This window comes from Euwallacea fornicatus, chromosome 20 (genome assembly GCF_040115645.1).
Source record: "Euwallacea fornicatus isolate EFF26 chromosome 20, ASM4011564v1, whole genome shotgun sequence".
Lineage (NCBI taxonomy): Eukaryota > Metazoa > Arthropoda > Insecta > Coleoptera > Curculionidae > Euwallacea > Euwallacea fornicatus.
In genome coordinates, this window is record NC_089560.1 from 2,574,571 (window position 1) to 2,595,587 (window position 21,017).

General features: G+C 38.9%; 1 protein-coding gene and 2 long non-coding RNA genes across 31 annotated transcripts in view; 1 reads left to right on the top strand and 2 right to left on the bottom strand.

Annotated features, from left to right (window-relative positions):
* LOC136345542 (uncharacterized) overlaps nt 1-19,717 on the bottom strand; it is a 37,451-nt gene extending 17,734 nt beyond the window's left edge. The window contains exons 1-2 of the long non-coding RNA XR_010733159.1: nt 19,636-19,717; nt 18,969-19,010 (exon numbers count right to left, since the gene is read on the bottom strand). This is a non-coding gene — a long non-coding RNA (uncharacterized lncRNA). The remainder of the gene's footprint in view (nt 1-18,968; nt 19,011-19,635) is intronic.
* LOC136345541 (uncharacterized) overlaps nt 1-21,017 on the top strand; it is a 117,463-nt gene that overhangs the window by 85,690 nt on the left and 10,756 nt on the right. The window contains exon 3 of one of the 2 annotated variants that reach the window (XR_010733158.1): nt 5,674-5,787. The exons of the other annotated variant lie outside the window; for it this stretch is intronic. This is a non-coding gene — a long non-coding RNA (uncharacterized lncRNA). Of the gene's footprint in view, nt 1-5,673; nt 5,788-21,017 lie in introns of those variants that run through there. 2 annotated transcript variants of the gene reach the window in all.
* The window catches only part of LOC136345514 (collagen alpha chain CG42342-like), a 148,315-nt gene that overhangs the window by 84,449 nt on the left and 42,849 nt on the right, over nt 1-21,017 (bottom strand). The window lies entirely within an intron of this gene.

Sequence of the window (21,017 nt, forward strand, 5' to 3'; positions counted from 1 at the left end):
AATAATTTAGCGGTGTGAAATGTTCCTACTTATTTTAAACAATTAGTACCTTGAGAAGACCCTGATCAGTGCCTTGATTGACGATGTTGTCTTTTTCGAAAATTGACCGTCCCCATCTGAGGATTCTACGAGGGCCAACCTCAGACCGCAACCTTGAAATTGACCTTCAAGGAAACCTTAGACGATGCACAGCAGTCCCTATTTTTCCTCTCTTACATATTTGGACCAATATAGTGCCGCCCCGTTAAACGTAACTAGGGCTTTCTTCGAAAACTGGACTCCGCGTAATTTTTTAAATTAACGGTTTTTGGCCAAATTCGAAAAGTACGAGCGGTGATCAAAAAGTTCCAAGACTAATGCTAAAAAACTGCGTTTAAAAGTATAAAATATTATTCAACATTGCGTCCTTCCGAGCACTCCCCTTGGCAATACATACACTTCTCGTGGCATCGTTTCCAGCGCTGGCAGAATCCTGAGAACTGTCCTTGTAGCATGCTGTTAGCTCATCCAGCGATTTTCCTTCAACGTTTTGAATCGCATCAAACCGCTGCCCTTTCACAGGCCTCTTGAGTTCGGGACACACGAACGAGTCGGCAGGGGCCAGGTTTGGCGATTACGGGGGCTGGGGGACGACAGCGATGCCGTATTTTGTGCGTAAATGGTGAATTAACAACGAAGAATCAACTGGTGCGCTGTCATGGTACATCATCATGACATCATTTGACGCGAACCAAATGAAATTTTGCGCTCCTCGGTCATCTCCCGAATGGTTAGAGGACGATTTGACGACATGAGACTCTTCACCCTTTCCGCATATCCTTGATCGGTGGAAGTCGATGGCTGCCCTGGACGTGGACTGTCCGCTGACGACTTCCGTCCTTCTTCGAACCTCTTGAACCACTCACGACACCGTGACCGGCTCGAACGTCCATTTACAAACCCCTCTTGCGATATTTAAAAAGTTCCCGTAAAAGTTTTGCCCACTTTAATTCAAAACTTGATGCAAACACCTTGTTCTTCATTTAAATTCATGTTGCAAAATATTCGTAGCTGTAACTTCGCGAAAACGAAAAAAAGTCAGCATGGAAAAAAAACAGTGGTGCTTGACCTGAATCACGCTAAACAATGCTGCCAGCCGCTCTGCGCTACGTTGCGACGTTGCCCCGTAATTCAAATGTCCTGGTACTTTTTGATCGCACCTCGTACGTCAACTTTCATTTTGCAAACCAATTACGGAATAAAACACACCCCCCATTCTACTTTTATGCGCGACGTAGCAACTGCCTTAAGAAGGGACTTAAACGTCGGTTTTATTATTTTCTTCACCCTTGTTTTTGATGAGTGGAATAATTTCTTGGGAAAAAAACTTGTATTGTCACAAGCAAACAGCAGCAATAAATGATGAAAAAATCGAGTTTTCGTTTTTTAGAAGATAGTGAGTTTCATTGACGGTAAAAACACTCACGAGAGAGAGAGGACGCCGATAATTTCCTATATTTAGAGGGAGGTATCGAATGGGAGGTCAAAACGCAAAAATCGGAAAGTCTTCGAATTGTTGTTTAATCCGTCCCTGACTTTCCTCCTTCTTGAGATATCTCAAACAGAAATTATTGATTATTTAACATCTTCTTCATATTAGAAGCCGTACGCTTGAGTATCATTGGATCCCATTAACAAAGCGACAAAGGGCCCTTTAATAGCCCACATATGCTATAAAGATGTTCATCACCGAATACAGCTAATCTAAATAGACGGGCTTAAGTGGTCGAATTAATCAACTTTCCAAGCCACACACTACAGGGATAAGGGGCGCTTTAAGGTCATGATTGAGGCCCTGTCAGGGGCAGATATACCCAGGCCGTATTGACGTCATACTCTGATTCGTTGGAGCTCTGTTGGCTTTAAAATTTTCGGGGGTACCAAAAGGAAAGTTTCAAAATAGAAAAATATTCATGTCCCATTAGACTACTGGCACGGCCTATTAACGCGACAAGGAACACATGTGCTTACACGGAAAATTAAACTGTCATATTAATCAAGCGACTTCACAGAGGCTCTAAATAGAGTGCTCACCTCTGATCCCCGGCGGAACGTTGTCAAAAAAAATATTAACTGAATTATTATTAGCCGCCTACACAAATATGCAGATGTGGGTTTATTGGAGAGAGTGTAAATGAATGTTTTTTATGTACCAGCAGGTTTTGTCCCAAATGGGTTTTTATAATTAAAAACACTACACGGTGAGCAGTAATTTCAGCTTTTTAACACTTTTACATTTATCTATTGCGTTGGTATGCGGCGCTCGCTTATTATTAATATCAGCAACCAAATTCAATTCTTCTCAACCGAAAACTGCCATCCTCAAGGTGGAACTTAAGCAACTCCTGACCGGCTTCAATGGAAACCCCGGTGCATTTTCTTAAATGACATCAGGTTTAAATCAATTTAGGGACTTCGAATAGGTGCGCCACAAAGAAAATCGGGGACCTCGAGAGCCCGCTCAAAGCAAAGTTAAAAACATTTCGGATTTGTTAGCTGTCTTATTTCTAGAATTTAGAATTTTCATGAGAAGATGAATGAAGCGGAGCTATGAGGAAATCTATACTGAAATTGAGAGTTTTTATTTTTCTCCATCTATATAGGAGTAATACGATAAAGAAGTTGAATGCAATTGGAACAGATGCCAATGTTTTCAGCAAGTTTTCGGTATAAGAGTGATTGAAAATATCTAAAAATTCCCATAGAAAACATATCTCCGAACTGCAATTACGAATCTAAATATAATGATCGTATGAAAGCTGACCTAAATTGTATTCCTCGTAGCTGTGTAAAGATTGTAAGTAAGGAAAGTACTTCCTGCTTCAATTTGCCACAGCTTTACATTGTCTTATTAAAACGGATTAGAGGTCTTTTCTATTTTTACTCGGAGCTTGCTAAATGGTTATACCGTTTTAAGGCGCAGAAAACATGATTAGCTGCTGTACATGGCGTCCCTTTTTGTTTATGGGTTTATTAAGAAATCCTACTTAGATACAAAGATGCTTAATGCTTCCTAATAGTTTCATATATTGCTGTAAGGCGCATCAAAAGGGGGACACGACAGATTTAACAAATACAGGGTGTTACAAAAAACAGATAAGGTGGGTGTGTATGCTAGAAATGATGAGATTAATAAGAAATTTTACGTTACGTCAGAGTTCTACGTAAAAAATCTATGAGGAACCGTTTTCAAAATTACAAAGTTTTTTTTTAATAAAAAAGTTACGGAAGGTGTTTCCAAATGCAACAATTTCAGTTTCACTCTATATCCCAGAAACAAAGGAAACTATTAAAAAAACTGTTTATACTACGATTTATACTCAAAACCGTAGCACAATATTGGCTAAAGCATTTTTACATATCTTAGTTTTCAAGCGAAATTTCTTAACAACCACGTCAAAACTGGGACACCTTGTACAAAGTGTCCTATTTTCGATGTACATGGGGGGGGTGTTCAGGTATTTCCAGAGTAGATGGAGAAAAACCGTAGTCGGGAGCCTTGGCCCGATTTTTGAGCCAATTTCAATAACCTAAACAGCATTTTAACATCCCGACTCGTTTAGGGAAATACAGTGTCCTTCGTTTTATGCCATTTTCTTTAAAGCCAAACAAGTTTTTTTGTTTGTGAATAATCGAAATTTTGGCAAAATATCTTTAGTGCATTTCGTTGGCTATGGCTCCATTAAATAGAAAGTTTCTTTACGTTGCTCAAAACCTATAGCTCCGTATACATATTTATTTCGTAAATAAGAAAATGGTAAAGGACTTTATTTTTCATTTGAAAAAATACCCTGGTAGCACATATGCCATATTAAAAACTTATTGATTTAGAAGAAAAAAATAACAACATTTTTATTTGTGTAACAATTCATAGTTCAATAGATGTCCTTTTAATTTGGCTGATATATTGTTGTGGGGACGTCTTCTTCCAAGGAATCGTTAATAAAGTAGCATTATTGTATTGCCTTTCCAAAAATATTGTTAAACTAACAGACGCCCTACCCACCTATTAAAATAGGCCTCTGCAGCTTGGTCTTTATTAAAATCGCGCTGGTAGTACCTGCCAATCATATCCAACATTTAAAAAATTTCATGCTTCGTATTATTAACATAAATCATCAAAAAAATATATTAACTTGAGTAATTAATTATCATTTTAAGTAAAGCTTTGAAACATTAAATTTAAGTATATCTTTAAATCCCGCTACATCTACGTTCCTAATATTTACTCACATGAAACAATTGCGTGAAGTTGCATATACCTAGCTACGAATGTGCGTAGTGCACAAACGCTCATAGCTGACTTGAGCAGGAGGCGTTTTCCAAAAATCTAATTTATAATTGTTTTATTTACCGAAACAAACATACGGAACCGCATATTTTAAGAAAGCTAAAAAAATCGCTAGTTGATGGAGTCACAGACGGCAACAAAAATGCTTCTTTCGTCAGTGGCTTGAAAACAAGTTAAGCTAGAAAAAAAATCGGTCCCGCCACTGGATTGCAGATAAAAAATGCGCAAAAGATGTTTTTGCTAAAATTTAAATAATTCGTAAACAAAAAGGTCGTGGGGCTTTCGGGAAACGCCTAAGACCCCCCAATTACGTAAAAAAATAAGACACCCTGTACACTATTATCTTAAACCGTTTATTCTCACTCGATCCCGCGGTTAGCTGCTTCATTGTAGGCGGTCTAATCTAATATTTCCCGAATCAATTTAATTTTGAACAGTCTCCTATACTCGCCATCTTTTGCAAAGAATAACATCGTATAAATTTTAATGTTAAGTTGCTTTATTCGGATTTGATCTTTGGCGAACGCACCTATTAAGTCTTCGTCTTGTCTGGACTTGGCCTCTGGTTTGGCAACACTCTGTCGGGGAGCCCAGACAATGAAAAAAGAGTTGATAAAATAAATTCATCTAAAATTTGGAAGGTTTCCTGCGAATTTTGAAATTAAAAAATAATGTTTGCGGCGTGCACTTCTGCTTTTCTTTCAGCGCTCTTTTAGTTCTCTCAAGGATCGAGTGGATTCCGGTTTAGTTGAATGAAGTTCTCACTGCTCAGTAATTCACGCGAGGGAGGTTCTTAGCGCTCAGGTTAAATTAGGTTAATCGCAATTCTCGGTGACCATTTTAGATAAAGGTGACTACAATTTTCAGCCTTCGAGTTATAACAGGTTAGTGGCACTTCACGTTTAAGGACGATCCGTATTATCGCTGAGGTCACGGTCAGCTCAAATATTGTAGCGTTCGTCTTCTATTGTTTGATCTTAACTTGACCGTGGGTGCTAATGAGAATAAACAAAACAAAATGAATGTTGCAAAATTTGATCTGACCGTAACCAGTACGTGACCTGACTCATAGCAGACCGACCATTAATTGAAGTTCTCGGTGAGGATTTCAGTCGAAATTAGTCATAAGTTTCAATTTCCAGGCTAGCTCATGCTAAATAAAAACATGGCCAGGGAAATAAATAAATTATCTATGCGAAAAAGTAAATATACAAAGCGCTGCCGCCAAACCTGAAAAGAGAAAAATCCTGAAATTGCATTTGCACACATGAATCAATTTTTTATTATTTGCAAAATGGTACGACATGAAAATTTGATTTTGCTACATTTTGTCTGTTTTTCAGGTATGAAGAGAGAAAAGTTGACGGACAGAGGAATGCGAAAATTTCACGCAGCACGTGTAATATTATTTATTTTAGCGAATATTTAATTGTGATATAAAGTTATAATTAATACGATATTTATCTTTGAGGATACGGTAAAGTGGCCCTGCCGCAACACCTTCGTGCGCAAATCGCAGTAGCATTGTTCGAATGCTCTTTGTCATTGCTATCTGTACGGCAAAACTTCCTACCGCACGTGTGTCTGTAGATATGTTAAAGTTCATTACAACTGGACGTCACAACGCGAAATTGAAACAGAAAGAAAGCTTTTGCATGTCAGCCATCCCTCCTCCTCCAGCCTCCCCGAAGATATTTTTCATGGCGCTTTCAACGCAGACCGGGACAGAGTGTTTAGTGAGTTAACACCTCAACATTCTACAAGAAAGGAACTCCGGTCAATTAAGGTTAGTGCGACTGTCAGCGCTCATGATATATGATGGATGAATATCGATGAGGGAATTGTTCGAATGGCATGTCGAGATTAAAACCCCTAATTGCAATTTTTTCCATGTGGATTTTCGTTAATAAACCAAACAAGAATCTAAATTTTTTAACAAAACTAAAAAGAAGTGCATTTCGCCCCAAACGTATTGCTTCGCCGAGTCAATCAATGCACCTAATCAGGTTCGGCGAGTGTAGTAACCCGAATCGACTCTACCTCCTTCAATCCCACGTGTGACCTAATTTATTTGTGATTTTATTTACTAGTGATCTGAACTGACCTACTTCTGTAGATTTCCGAATGTAATAACCATTCTCAATCTTTGATGGTCTTCCGGACCTCAGCGAAATTAACTTATCCATTAAGAATTGTCTTCTAATCGAATATAATGGTTTCACAGTATGCAATGGGGTCCACGCCGACTTGCAAATATAGTATTCAAATTCAAGAACTTGTAAGCACTTATATACTAAATAGACAAAGTTGTTGCTAACTTTGACCGTATTATATATTCCGAAGGCTATTATTTCACCAAGAGTTGTCTAGTGGTCTCCATAAAGATATTCTCATGAGTACGATCTTCGTTTATTAGTGATAATTTAAGCTTTAAGTGCACTTTTGTCGTTGAGATTGGAGTGCCTTGGGGGCGTCAATAGCTTTATCTAAGCTAATTTAGCTTTTATTTAGACCCCTTCTCCTTATAAGGCCCGTAATGGACGAATTCGTCTATGACTCGGCCGCGTCCGCCTCTTTAACATAATTATATTGAATTTTCATGTTAATCCCGGCGTTCGATTAGAGTGTTTCACACCTACGGATTGTGTTTTAAAAGCATGTTCTTATCCTGTAATTTGGTAATTTATTGCCGGTTTTAGAGCCAAAAGTGATCCGCCCAAATTAATTTCCTTCGTTCCATGATACGAATGTTCTTCGTGTAAAAGTTGGAGCAAAAATCTCTGTTTAAAAGGTCTCTTTCATTTCTGAATTCAATCGATAGAGCAGACAGGCCGTCGAGATAAAGTTCTAACAATATAACGCTTTTTGTCGTTATCTTTGAAGTTTAGTTGGACATTGCGCTTTCTTATCACGTCCGCAATCAGCGAACCCCCCCAGAAGTACAGCTGTCGATTCCGGGAGAACAAATAACGACTTCGACATGAATCTACAGGGTCATTCTTCAAACTTTTAACGGCATATGGCTTAGATATAAAACAATGTAGGATAGATCTCATGAACTTTTTTAGAGGACTGAAAATTTCTTTGAGGGAGAAGTTAACAATGTCGCGACTGATTAAGCATCTTGTGAGAAATGGAAGAGAGTTTCCCGTTTCATGAGCCGCCAATGGAGGCCTCGAGTTTGAGGTTATCAATTAGCAAAGAAAATTCTAAACCGCAGATTCGATTAGCGCAATTTAGACATGATCTGTGCCGTTTTTCGCATAATTTATTGATTGGCAGGACCAATGCCCGGATCTCGAGCTGGAAGGGAATAAGTTATGAAAGTTTGCTTAAAGATCACAGCAGCATAGTTTTGAAACCGTTAACGAAATCGAATGAAGCAACATTTCTTGTTTCTGTAGTTCTTCGACGTGTCAAACGAGTTTAACAAATTTCAACAGTTCTCGTTTCTCCAAACGCCACTAGAGCCCTCGAATATGAATAGAAAAAGTCGTAAATACTAAAAAAAAAAGGTGGGAAGTCAATTTCCTTTAGTAACAGAAACTACTGATGAGGAGGTGAAAAATAGAGAAAACCTACTTCAAGGGTTAATACCCTTACCGGAATTGAACAACGCTGTTTTTTCCCCGATGATTGATTGGGGAAAGTCCATTTTCAACATAGGAGGAGTGTAATCTCCTGTTATAACCATAAGGAACTGGAAAACAAGAAAATTCCATGCAGATTTTGCAAACTCTTGAATTATTAAAAACTTAAGTCTTAGATCCGTGTCAAAAATGGGGGACGCCACTGGTGGCGTTGCTAAAACTCAAACAAACAGTAGATTTGCATCCGAATGCTCATATTTATTGAATAATTCATTCAGCCTCACTGAGCCAGAGAAAATCCCTGAATTTCGGCCGAAAAGTTAAAAATATTGAAAACTAATTTTTGTTTAAATATCGAGTACCAGCCCTCCAAAACGCCTCCAAACCGCCTCTTGTTTTTAAAATTTCAGATTTTTATAGCGCAACGGAATTTTATATAGGAAGTTAGGAGTGTAAAACGGGGATAATGAAGGTACATTTTAAAAATCGAGAACCCTGCACAAGGTGGGTGAAAAACATTGTTCCCCCTCAAATTATATATATTTTTTAGCATTTAATTAGGTCATACTCAACATGAGTATCTTCTTAAGTTTCATGGATGGGTCAATGCAATTCACACGAAATATATCCTGAACCTGCCTTTAACAATTTTTGAAATAATCAAGTGAATAATTTTATTGGGCACATTCAGTAGAGGTAGTAGTTGTATATTAGTTTTCCAACTATTCGCAATTTTCAGCTAAAATCAGGTCAGCTGCCATTTCCATCTGTTCGAAGGATGACGTGTCATGCATCAGAAATGCTAACAGTTGCCCAACTATTGACTCTTTTGCATCCAGGTATTGTGCAAAAATTTCAAAGGAAGTTTTTATGTAAAAGAAATTTTTAGCTGGGTACTGCCCGTTTCGTGATACTTTTCATTTGTTGCAATTCCAAAAATGTGAATCCAGAAATGGCATAACTAAAATTATTTCGTCGAATTAAAACAAAAAAAAAACAGAAAATTTACAATAACTACTTATGCTGAAGAAACCTCTGAAACCTACTCGGCTAAAATTACTACTTTGCGTTAAAGAATTAGCATGGTGGCCCGTTAAATGGTACCCCATTCGTCATTGTTGTTGGGCATTGTTTTATGCACTTTCCCGCCTCAACACGTCCAATAAGGCAAAACGGGCTTTCGCCATAAATCCCAGCAAAGGTGAGGTTCATAAGCAACACAGGGGCGTTATTAAGAATTTTCCGAAAAAAACGCTTCTTAGAATGCATGTATGCGCATAGCGTAGCGCCAAAAAAATCCTAAAGCTGCTTATTCGCCATTGTCGCCTGGATAATAAAGCGAAAGCTATAAAGCTTGAAGTGCGTGTTTCATTAAGGGGCCAGACTTTATATTCTTCCGCTTTTGTGGCGTTGACATTCTTGAGGGTTCTTGGGATAATTGCGGACTCAAAAGAACTTTTCTCCCCACAGCTGCGACTTTATTCTGTTTCGGCTAAAGCTGATGTTTTTCCATCGGTTGAGGGAGCTTGATGTATCGGCTTAATCTACTTATCTAGTACAAATTAACCACTGTTACACTTCTGTTTTCCGTGTAATGTATCTACAAGAAGTCGCCCTAGTCAGAGGGATACGGCGGCGACGGCGTGGGGGAGCCATTAAGGTCGATTTTTTTCTATCATTAGTGATGCCGGGAAAAGAGGAGCACTTCAAATTCCTAAAAATAAACAGCAGGAAACAGAACTTGATGCCATATGATTTATAGCGGTTTAGAAATTAAAAATTCTCCCGTACAAACTGCCACACCACAGGTAATTTATATGGAACGGAATTCTGAATAAGAAAATTTACGTCGGCAATAATATGGTGCTAAATTTAGGCTTTATTGTTAGCGGTTTATTCTGAATATGCTTTCGTGCTGTTAAAATGCTCGTTATTAATAACAGTTTACGATATCATATTCGACATAATGGATTTGACACCTGGATAGCAGTGAAGGCGGGATATATTTTTTAATCTTCAACAGTCAGACTGGCGGGAATATATACATACAAAAATATCTGGAAATAGTCTATGACACGGCACTAGTGTTTTAATTACAGGTGTAGTACAAGTCACGTGACGGGGCTCATGTCCGCTGATGCCACATCTTTTCAAAATTAATATAATTAATAACTGGTGCAACGCTCTCAGTACGTGAATTCCAAAATATTAAAATCACATTTGCCCCTCCAACCGAGTTCAATGGCAGTAACAGTCCATTATTTTCCAATTCTCCCTCAGAACAGTTGATAAGGGACGGTACGAGCTCGTTACCCCGACCCTTTAAGAACTTGGGCATTATAACAACAATAACAACAACACCGATAATAAATAACCGGAGGCACTATTTTAGTTCCCAAAAGAACAGAATTTCACCGCAAAAGTTGATGAAGGAAGAAAACAAGGGTTTAAAGCACTGAAAACAACAAATATTAAGGAAGAGTGACGCTTTCGGAATCTGAGCTGTCAGGTGAACCGGGACACGTCAACAAATTAGGTGGCAATCGTGAGGCCAAATAGTGTTGTGTTTAGGCATTCGAATAATTCTTTATCCTTTTTTAGCACATTAAATTTATACGGCTTGTCATTCTACGTAAGGCGATTCTTAGTCGTTACATTCTGTCACGTGAATAAAAAGATACGTGATTTCTACCACACATAACGGGTGTCCGGGCGAATCCTGGATATAGGAAATTAACATGGGAAATGGTTTCAATTTTTTTCGCCTGCACAGATTATCCAATTAAAAAACTATTCTATGTATGTCATGATACTCAAGACCGACTATCATTCCCGTATTTTTCAATCTTCTAATTAGAGCCGTTCTAGTTTAAAACGACTCCAAATTTCACAAATTTGAACACCCCGCGTAAACGTTCGAAGCCACGATTGGTCGGTGGTCTTTTCGAGCAATTACCGTCAATGTTTTTACAAATAATGTTAAAGTTTTAGGTTTTTCTTCACTTACTTGTTTGATTGAACTTTAATATGTAGATAACAAATTTGTTTTCACTTTTTCTTTGTTGCATTTAAATAAAAGATTAAATAGAAAAATAGGAAATTCATTTGACATGGGGTTTTTACGTTTATGTTGTTGGCGACTTTGTGTTTGCTTAATTCTGACCTCGACCCCGACCAATCGTGGCGTCGAACGGTTACGCGGGACATTCAAATTTTTGAAATTTAGAGAGCGTTGGCTTTACTTTGAATTTGGATTTAATTAGAATATTGAAAAAATAGCGGAAAGGTAACCGGTCTTAAGTACTATGAGCTCCACGCGAAAGTTTTTTAATTGGGTAATCCGGGCAAGCGCATAAAATATAAACCGATTTCTCGTGTTAATTTTCTATGTCCAGGGTTCGCCTGGACACTCGGTGTACTAATACATTGCCTTAATCTCCAATTGCTCAGGTCGTCGCCCATCTGCTCGATACAAAACATTATAGTCACTGAACGTACACAGGGTGGGCCATGAGGGATCGTACATACTTCTATTAGAAAATAAGAGTACTCAGAGGAATATCGAATAGGCATTAAAAAGTTGCTCGCGTTTCTTATTGCTGTTATATGAAGGTTTTACATGTTTTATCAAAAAATGGTTTTGGGAATAAGTTTGTAACGTCAGTTTGCGGTTTTTCAATTTATGGTGAAACGACCACACTATTGTCTGTGAGCAAGGTAATGTATTCAGAGTTCAAAGTCTAGGACCGGCTTCACAAAGTTTTCTAGTTCTTTTCCAGACCAAAAAGAGCATCCTGTGAGCAAATTTTCGAAAAAGCTCTATGCGTGCTTGCTAAAGATTAGGTGGACTGACATGTCATTATACCTAGTCAACACACTTGCCACTATTCGTTGCTTTGCAAAAAAAAGTTACTTTTGGTTACTCGAACGTTTTGACAGAGATTGTATCTTATGATGATTTGGTAAGCGAAAAAACGTAGCTGTGCCCCTCTTAGGGTAGCGTTTTCAACTGTAGACTTGCACTTTTAAATTGGATTCACATGAAACTATCTTGTAGATTCTTATTTCTGTCCCCTTAATGAACGTGTACAGCCACTGCCATTTTTTATGAACGTTTTAGAAACCCATTCTGCTCTCAACTCACTAGTAGTTGAATGTAGGTGGAGGATACAAGACGATACCACTGAAATCTTGGCCCTCCTTTCAAGCCATTATTCAACTCTGAAGATTATGAAGTACCGAAGAAATTTATGATGACTAATATTAAGCGGCATTTTTAAAATAATATCTGAACCTACATGAATCCCGCGATATGGCAGATAGGTAAGCAACCTCTATTAGGGGATTTGGGTCACCACTCTAAAATGAATATAGGAATCTCACTAATTCAAAAATATTTACATAAACGTGATCCGCATGAAATGCATTCCGCGTTATTTTCATTTTTAATTCTGAAAGACAGTCTGTTTGAATAACAAAACCCATAAATTAGAAAGGAGAGGTGATGAAGTTTTCACTTGACATTAGAGATATTTTATAAATATGTCGAGCCTCGCTTTACTGCAACGACGTGATAAATTGTTAGGAGGTGAAAAATTCATTACTCCTGGCAAAAGCCCAGTTCTTTGCTGGAAAATTCATAATACTTATATTTGGTATTGAAAATAAACTATCAGGACGTCTGCCTGTATTTCACCATTCGTTTTAATAAGCCTAAGAAAGTGCCCTAATGGTTCGTGTCTGTGTATGCGTGTTTGAAGGGGGGGGAGAACCAAACAATCCGCAATTTTGCGAATTTGTCCAAGACTAAACTAATTTTAGTGCCCCATGTTATCACTGGCCTACAGACACTGATTTATTTGATCAATATACGGCTAGAATTGCCAATGCTTTATGGTCTAAATATTCAAATAGGTTTAATTCACATCCCTGCTCGATACTGCAAACGAATTGGGTTTAAACAGTCAACCCATGCATACAGTCAATGTGTGCTGAAATAAACAGGCAGTTTTTAAATTTCCGAAAATGCCTGGATATGAATAGGGTCATTAGCTGGAAAGTGCATCCTCAATAAAGTTTATTACGACCTGAAGGAGGTAGATGTTTTGTAAGAAAAATATGACTGCACGACGTTTCCATATTGCTGTTTTATTGCCGGGTTAGCAATATTTCAGGGGCTTTATCCGCAGTCTCGAAATGTCCCGAGTAACGTATAAAAATGTATAAACGTGGTATAAACATAAAATGTGTGTTACGCGAGAGGTCTTAATGTTATGTGCAAGGAGACAGAGATGTGCAGGGATGTGCTCTGAAGACTTAGTTCGGGTTTCCAACATCTTCCCGCAAGACTGGAATTAATGGACAGGACAAGATTTGTCATATTTAAATTTAAGAATGGTCCAAGAAATACAACGGCAACGAGAGCTTCGATAATCGAAGGGAGTTCTAGGAGTTGATTGACTCCTCTCTAATAGAATCAGTTTAAGCTCCACGTAAATAGACGTAGATTGCCTTCGTGTTCCCCACCGTCTTGAGGTTATTTACAGAATTGTGAATAAAAACACCCAATGGAGAGCTATAAATTTTAATTGAAATACAGAAATTACCATCCAAGTAAGCGGAATATTCAAAGATTATTTAAAAAAATTAAACATTAAGCTCAATGGAGACAAGTATTTGTGCGTTGCCTTCAAGAACTGGATATTTAAGCCATTTACGTCTGGTTAAAAAGTCTGGCCTTGATGTTTCCTTGAAGCCGTTCGCTGATAATCTGCATTTAAGAAATCAACTTTCAACAAATCTCAATTTTTTTCCTTGAAATTGCTCCTAACTAGAGAAACATATCGGCAACTTCGTCGCTAAAAAGTGATTTATGCAGGAGATTCATAAAAACTGAAATGCATTTCGCATTCAGGAACGGCGCTGTCAGAGGCAGATCTTCAATTCTAGATCAACTATATCCTAAATTCACATAAATTTACATTCTTGAATCACTTCATCGATTTTGTTTTTTGTCTGGCTCCCCTTATGCACCGAAATTGGACGAACTAAATCTGATTTCCCGAGAGCCGATAATCAGCCTCACCAGGGCTCAATTTCTGTACGGAAAGGATCAAATCTGAGCGCTCTGAAGTGGGCGGAAAGCCTGTGGCATATAATCTGGATATGATTTACACGGTTATTGTCCCAATTCTGGATCGGTACTCGCTTTCCTCGATAGAATGGTAATAAGCGAAATGCATTAGGACTTATTTACGGATTTCCCGGTACGCACTTCGAAGCAATTTCCTGTGTGTAGGTAACATGTATTATTTTAAGGGGATTTACATACGCGTTATGGGAATGAAACGCGTGGTGGGATGTCCGGTCTAATGCCCGAAAATTCCTGGACAAAGTTTGCCCGAACAAGCAAATTAAAAGGAAATTTCGAAGCGGTCGCCCATGCATGTGTAAACAGTGTCACTCGACTTTTTTTGTTGCAATTACCGGGTCGCGTTTACACAGCTGGATGTTTGGATTTGCATTCGAGTACTGTTTTAAAGCTTATTTATTTTGTCGGCAAAATTCCGTATAAATTCGTAATCCCTTCCACAAATCTTACAGACAGATCTATTGATTTGCTTGTGTTTATTTTACTTAAAACGGAAATAAAATATGCGCGTTTTTATGGCTGGTACTTCGCAGCACTTTGTACAATAATCGCGATGCAGTGGCAACTTAGCCTTTTGCAGCAAGCTTGAAGACTGTGTAAACACCAATATTGACTAAATTCATTTTTTAAGCTCCTTTCGGCCTGAATTAACACCACCTGATTTGGAGGAGAATGGGTAGCCACATCAAACTTGAACTTGTCCCCTGTACGAGGCCTCAGGAATCTGGCTGAAGCCGGCCAATCTACCAGATGGAAATTCAAGGACATCTTAGAACCAACCCATTGGAATGAAAGGGTTCCTTTAACTTCGGAAGACTTCGGTTAACATTTGCTGCGAGTCCTCAACACCGTCAGCCTTCTGAACGAACGGGCGTTTTCAAGGGGGACCGACAACAGTGGCCCTCTTAAAAGAGTCATGGAAGATATCCTTAAATTATGAAATGTGTTGATTGCTTCGACTAACGTAGATAGCGCAACATCTGGCTAATCTAAAAAAAGTGGTCGAGACAACGCCCGATCTCATGGATATCCGCAGTGGAAAGGTGAAAGTGACGTGAAACGTGTACGTAAGGAGACGTGAAAACTTCCATGTGAACAACGAGATCACCTGCTGCCGTCAGTTCGCCAGTAACCCCGAGTGCAATTACAGAAAAGAGAATGTTAACTTTGTCCATTGTCAGATCAGGGGACGCGGACACTCGTTCGCTCTTTCCCCTCATTGACCCCTGCTACGAGGACGATCCCAGAAGTATCGAACCAGACATACAGATGGCATTTTTTTTGTTAAAAATTTACCTGTACTGCAGAGACGTAATCTTAACAAACTTATTTCTAAAGTTCGAGGGTGCTGCGTTGGTTTTGAAGTCGTTTTCAGTGAACGCTTGTAGAGATTTTGCGAACACGGAAAAAAGCAGTCATCATTGCACGATACAATATTTTCATTTCAAAGGTCTTAATACATCCGACGTTAAAGCAAAGTTAGATTTAACTCTAGAGGAGTCCGGTCCTTCGTTAACAACTCTATAACATTGGATGGCAGCGGTTAAACGCGGTCGTAGGAGCTGCCAAGACGAATTTCGATGTGGTCGATTCAACGACACTCAAGAAGTTGCGAAGAAAATACATAAAAATGTATTAAAAAAAAATAGGCATTTCAAAAAATCGCATTTTGACCGAAAAACCAGACATGAGAAAGCCGCGCGCAAGATGGATGCCGCCATTACTCACAATAGAACAAAAACAACGCAGTGAGGATGTTTCAAGGGAGTGTTTGGCAAAGTTTCGCAGCAATAAAGCCGAATTTTTGCGTCGATTCATACTCATGGATGAAACATGAGCCCATCATTTCACACCTCAAACGAAAGAACAGTTAAAAGAATAGACTCAAAGGGGAGAATCGGCTCTCGAGAAGGCGAACCCGTTCCGCTAGCAAGAATGGTAATGCAGTTAGTTTTTCGGGGTACATATGGGATAATTTTTTATTGATTATCTTCCTAAAAGAAGAATATTATACAAATCTATTACCCCGTTTGAGCGAAGAAATTAAAAGAAAGCTAGCACATTTGACGAAAAAAAAAGTTTTGCCTCATCGGGAGTACGCACCGGTCCGCACTTCCGTCACCGCTATGGCCACATAGTTTCGACCTTTCACCTCGCCCGCTCTATTCGCCAGATTTAGCCCCTTCCGATTGTTTCCTATTTCCAGTCTTGAAAAAACGGCGTGATGGAACGAAATTTGGCAATAATGAAGGAGTGGATTCTGAGGTTGATGCCTATTTAAACAGGATATTGAAACCAGAGTATATCGCTAGGAAAAGGGTCTCAATTTCAAATGAGATTATGTTAAGAAGTAATGTAATATTTTCTATTTTTTTCCCTTAAGTGCTAGGTCGGGTACCTTTGGGACTACTTTCGTACGTTTCCTTAATTTAGGGAAGGTGTTTTTTTTTTGTAATATTAAGTCGTTTTGACAAAGGCTCCAATACATAGGTTGCCCCGGACATTATTGCTACAATTTGAATAAAGTAACAGAACTTATCCAAGGCAACAACTTCTGGCAAATAAGTCTTTTTTACCTCATATTTCCGGCGCATTTACCTATTAAAACCACTCTGTGGGGCCGCCTCTGGATTGAAAAAAATCTAGGTATGCACAATTTTTTGTAAATTTTTGCCTAGCCGTGATTCAATCTAGATGCATAATGAAACTTGTGTTTGCTGTGATTGATACATGTCGTCTCCGCTATTGTGATCGCGTTTGGGACTATTGAGAAATTTTAGTGCAAAACGCAGCGTTTTCCAAATATCAAAAATTTAAATTATTTTATTAGCAAATAACGTAATACCTCAACAACGAGCACACCCCTCTTCCTTCGCTGTCGTGTTTATTGATTAGTCGAAAAAAAGACACGCACATTAGGAAGCAGGCAAAAAACTCAGAAGGTAGCTATGCCAAGAAACCGAAATAGGATAAATAATTTTAGATACCATAGGCGGGTAGCGGAATTGTGATAAACCTTTTAAAAAATTGAACTGGAAAACTGCACCTTTTACACAAAAAAAAATGTATTTGAAGGAGATGTTACCTCTTAGAAGCTCTATTATTAATTAAAATTATGGCACTTATTTCCGGGGCACCCTGTATTTCGTGGTATTTCTTTAAAAAAATGAGTCGGAGAAACGTGTTTCTTTAAAGAGTTGTGGATAGTGAACATCGAAAGCTACTGGTAATCGGCGTGTTCCCCACTGTTCTAAGGTTTCTTGGGGGAAATGCGACAATGCGAAGCCCCATTAATGAATCGTGCAGGGCAACCACTGGAGCCTGCGACTCCGGACATTATTGCTGCACAGTTGCTCGAATCTAAAAAAAAAGTGGCGGTCCACAGACTCTGCGCCGCTCGCGGGATCGACGACTCTCTTCAGAATTCAGACAAATGACACATAACAACCCCTCAGAATAGGAGACTTCTACAGTTGTTACCGAGTTGCGACTAATCGATAGAGGAAAAACATCCACGTTGAAAAGAAAATTAAGCAACATTTCTCTTTCATATCACCTCGAACCGTGGACAAGCCAGTGATCCGGAATGTGTTCAAAATGAAAACTGTTGAGCCTCACCGTCTCAAAAATCTTCGAAGACGAGCAAGACATTCTGAATTGGGCGTGTCTATCCGAAATGCTTCACAGTCTTGAGTGCGAGTTCTACTTCCAGAACGAGAATTGATTCATAAGGGTAACCACCATAGCTCCTGTTTCAAGTGTGTGTAAAGCATATTCGAATTTTTGCAACTGTCTCGAAATTACACCTCTGTGAGATAATTTATAGTACAATAACTCTGGCTTAATATCAGGCTTACAGCTCCTGTTACGAGCAGCACAAAAGAAACTGCAGAAATTAATTGAGTTAACATAGTCAGAAGGTAAATACAGAGTTTGGTACCATTGTAAACTGAGGCACGCGGTATAAATTTGCATTTGCGTGCAACTTATCGCAATGTTATGTTTGCTGCATTACTGGCATTAGATACTTTATTTCAGCAAAGCGATAATTAAAACGAACAGAAATTAGTAAAATTCGCAGAACTAACTTCACTTCGGCTTTTAAAGTTTGAGATTTCAAAATGCCATTGATGCAACTTTTTAGTCAGTTGTCGCTTCCATAACCGAGCAAATAACCAAAGTTTCCAGGGATAATTTGTCGACAGTGTGCGCTTTTAGCCCGACACACACAATATAATTTAGAAAGTTTGCTGGCACTTAAGGAAAATACTGACAATTTGATGCATCTGCTCGCAAAGTAAATCCTGGAAGTGAGGAAGATTATTCCTTCTCAGTCTCTTATTCCGCCACTTTAACTGTAATTACGCAAATTTGGAACGGACATTTGTCCTAAATTCGTTCAGACTCTCGGAGCTCCAAGGAGAGCGATTTTTCAAATTTTTAGTGCCGTTTCTAAAAACGTAGAAGCCTCAGTCGAAGCATTACAATCGGTCTTAATGGGCCAGTTTATGTAAATCTATTGAAGGCAGGCGTAAATTTCTTGAAACAAAACCGAGGCAGTGGCACAAAATCCCAATTATCACCGAAGAAAAATGTTTATCTTTCGTTTTCATAAACGAATGTTGGGTGGCGAACTTGGTATCAAGAGCAGGCAATCAGTCGCGTTCATTGTTGTAACACCAGCTCCATTAATGGGTATGTAACGCCCCAGATAATAACGTTTTGATTGCAACGCAGTGGGACGAAAGGGTTTGTTTGGCCCCTGATTGTCGGGCCTGTCTGCAGGGATTAAGTTCAGTCACGCATTCAGTAGATTCCGTCTGGCTGCCTCTGTTGTGTGCCTCTGTTATCGTGGCAGTCACATTAACAGTGTGGAAGATACTTGTTTTATACTTACGGTTTAGCCGCCAGGCTTTGGGGGATTGTGAGGGATATTTACCTGAAAAAAAAATGCGCTTTTAGAAAACAAAAAAAAAGTCTGTGGAACTAAATCTTGCGTGATGGGCGGATGTAAGGTGGCAACGGTCATCCAAAATCATGAACGAGGGAGACTAGGCGAGGGTCGGATAGTCTGCGGTGGAGCTCCAAATCGAGCTAAGTTGTATTTTGAATATGCAAATTTACACGTGTTAAGGCCTTAGCAAACAACTCTTCAGCAAATTCAATAATTCGATCGAATAAGCTCTTCAACCAAAATTGGTTTTTCAAGATCAGATTCACGGACCAGTAATTTCTGGCACGCAGGCCCACCCGTTACCGTCAGAAAAGCAGGAATCCAGACGGGCAGGACCTGACCTACCTTTGAAGGGGATCAGATCACACACTTATTTACTGGATAACCAACTTAAAACACATATCAGTTACGAACATAAAGAAGGAGCCAGGTAAAGAAACGAATGACGTTAATGTTGGTGAAATGAGGATGCGCGAAGAAGACGCGATAAATGGCGACGATGAGGAAGATCAGAAAGGTTTAAAATCAAGAATATAACGGAGAGAAAATACGTCAGAAGGAACCAGTTGCAAGAATGATCGGATCTAATGATAAAATATGATGTACTCACATCGATTTGGCGGAATTCCTTAGAAAACCAACTGAAGAAGGGTTGTACCGTTGCAGACAGCAACGGTCGGGATAAATGGGTTTAGTGATGTGTGGCGGAAAAGCAACTTCTATAGTAAATTCAAAGATAAACAGCACTAATTTGATAAGTATAATTAGATTTACAAGTACAAACTACCCGAAGGACGACGCAGAGGCTCTAATCCTTAAATGAAAGGGATCTCCTTTACATGGAAGTTTTAGTTCTGGTTTTTCATGCTTTGCAGCAGTCCAACCTGCATAGATTTCCGACGATTTCCGCAAGTAATAACAAGCTACTCCAGTTGAAGTTGATATATGGATTAGTTGGGCTTCGAAGGACTTTATGTGAAGATTCTTTTTCTTTATGCATGCGAGGACGTAATTCATGAAAAGGAATCGTGTTTACCAGCGTCACTCTCCTACATCTATCGAGCAAAAAATTTTGGTTGATTAAGGCATCTCTCCTCTTTGCTGTCCGCCCTTTCGCCCCTTCAACAGTGTCCATGTTTGATTGAAAATCGCGATACCGTTAGAAACGTTTATTAATTGCAAGGTGTCTCTAGGAAACAATAAAGACTAATTTACGCAAAGGGAGTAAAATCGACTACAAAAAATCCAATGCAAGGCGAGGCTGCATCCTCATAAATAAAATTACAGGAAAAGAAAGCGGAATTCCCGATAACTTTGGGATAATCCGGGTCTTTTTCTCTTAATTGCATTTGGAAATTCTCCAAGAAAATGTCTTTTGAACATATAGCTGGAGCTTTCGTTAATACATCGCAAGGCTGCCAAGTCATCCCATAATGCAATTTGTTTTTACTCGAATTTATTTATTTGCGTCTCGTCTGGCTCGCATAAAATTGATGATTCTTTGTTGCCATTCGTCATCTGTGAACTTACTGTACATATACAAAAGTCGCTTTCAATTTAATGTAAACATCATTAATATTTCGGACTAAGGCGTAAGGGGTTGGAAAACATAAACATCCCGTAATTTGCCTGAAAATGCATCTTTTTTGGCACAATTAGAACCTATAAGTTTCGAATTCCTCACAAAGCAGAGGAGAAGGAAATTGGCAGCACCGCAAGGCGCATTCACATTCCCCTGGTAGTTAATGGATTGCTCAACCTTCTGGGATTGTCAACATATTTGTTATTCCTTAAAGGGAATTTATTGCCGTGTAAATATTCAAGAGGTGTGATTTAAAGATCTTAAGCATCTTGCAAAGCAAGCAATGTGTTTTTAGATCTTGCAAATGCTCTTAAAGTAGCTTTATCGTGTTGATGTTTTCGTCTAGTACCCACTAATCAGAGCATTTCTGGCACTGGGTGAGGAATTCATCTGGGTCGTAAATTTGCCGC